This window comes from Montipora capricornis, chromosome 4 (assembly GCF_036669925.1).
Source record: "Montipora capricornis isolate CH-2021 chromosome 4, ASM3666992v2, whole genome shotgun sequence".
Lineage (NCBI taxonomy): Eukaryota > Metazoa > Cnidaria > Anthozoa > Scleractinia > Acroporidae > Montipora > Montipora capricornis.
The window spans coordinates 28249391-28251524 of NC_090886.1; positions in this window are offsets into that span (position 1 = coordinate 28249391).

The window sequence follows — 2134 nt, forward strand, 5'->3', positions numbered from 1 at the left end:
CAGTGGGTTCAAAATATCAATAAACTTTTGCAATTGCCAACAGAATGGGAATGGCCTTTGGATATACTTCAAACTTGTGACAAAGTGAGGCCAGCAATTCAAGATGTGGCTGTTCCTGGTCATCTTATAGCCCTCCATGATAAAGAAACTGAAGAAACCCAACAGGTAAAGTTTAACAGTATTCTAGTGTAATTTCAAATCTAAATACCCGATATGTACATAACAAGTGATTATTCACCAAGTTTTTCTTTCTCATCACAGATCTACACTGGGCGATATAGACCTCCACGTGCCCGCAAAAATCCAGTTGTTACCCAAGATGATTGTCTTGAAAACATTGAGGTTGGAACATTTGTGGCAGTGAATCTGTCAAATGTGACAAAGTGCCAGTGCTGGGAAAAGTGCTTGACGTGACTGCAGACGGTGTGAAGGTGCACTAGTGGAAGGGATCATTCAAGGGAAGATGGAGCCCGCATAATGTACCTAGAACCAGGACAGCTTGGGTTGATGATCTCCCGAAGGAGTACGTTATCCTATGTTCCTTTTCTCTAACAGAAGGAAACAAGTTATTCCCATCAACAAGAAAACATCTTCAAGATGAGTATAAAAGATTGGGAAAAATCTAGGAAACATATTTTCTCCAACATTGTATCTTGTTTGGAAGGCTTCTCTTTCAATGTTATTTTTATTTCATTTTATTAAAGTGCCTATGAAGTAAAAATCATTAATGCCTATTTGAAAGACTTTTCCAAATAATGAAGAATGACCTTCACCGTTTTGAAGTATCTTTCTTCATTTCAGAGATATTTGAGTTTTTCTGTTTATATCCAAATTAACAAACATGATGTCATCAGTGGTTCCCCTGGAAGATGGATCACAAGAATATCTCTGAAAGTGTCACAGCAAGATTATTGAAACTTGACAGGAGTAATACTGGTAACCCTTAAGAAAGATTCAACAGTGCAGAGTACAACGTAACCATGGCAACACTTTTACCTTCAGTCTCTTTTGGTTGTAAAGATCTCAATTTCCCCAGGCAAAACAGACAGTCCTGCTCAAAACAGACATATAGCCAAGACATATAGCCTATATTGCCGTAGGTCTTCTAATCAACTCATTGAGTGTGAATAATGTTTGGTTAAGACAAAAAGTAGACACACCACTTCCACACAAACTTGATCTGGAAGCAAAAAGGTTGCCATGGCAATTTTCCAATGGGTGTGATTTGATGCATTCACTGATGAACATTATTGGTGCCAGTTTGAAGAGAACTGCTTTAATAATTATTTCTGAGGATATTGTAGATTTTGCGATTTGTTTTCCCTTTGGCACCACTGATGATGTCATCAGTTTTTACACAAAAACTTTTGTGTAAAAACTGTTTTAAGAATGAGAACACCAAAAAGCCTTTAAGTTAGTTGTTTTTTATTTGATAGGCACTTTAATGTTCATTTTTTTTGTTTTGTTTTAGGAAGTCTAGTTGTAAAAGGAACAACAGAAAAGGCAGGTACACTGTATAAAAATCAGTGCTCGCGGATCGTGAAATCGAAAACTTGCGCTCACAGTAAACAGCCTTTGGATAAAAATCGAAGCTCAAAATTTTTCCAGTCAGGTGTTAAGCAAACACTTTCAAAAACTGAAGAAAAAGAGGAAGCGACCTTTTTTATCACAGGGGCACTTTAAATCGTATCATGCAAATTACAGGGAATTCATATCTTCTGTGTTTATGAAATCAGACTATCTAAAATCCTTTCAGTTTTTAGGCCAGTTGAATTCAAGAAAATTTCCCAGATCCAAGGAATATTCTAATGATCTTTTCTTTAAATGTTAATTGGGTCAGAAATTTGGAAATAATGGTATCCCTGCTGAATGGGGTCAGAAATTCTGAACCCTTTTCCTTCTCTGTTGAATGGGGTCAGGCTGATGGTGTAAGATCATAGATTCTGTCGAACTAATTTTGCAGTTCAGATTTAATTATGGAATGCCGCCTTGAATTTGTGTAATGAATCTTCATCTCCGAGCAAACAGTGCAAATAATCGGCGGTTAAAGGCAGTAATTTTGTAATTCCGTCTAGATTTCAGTTTTCCCTAGCAGCTAATTTGGCATCCTTTTCCGAACTACAGTAAGAGATTA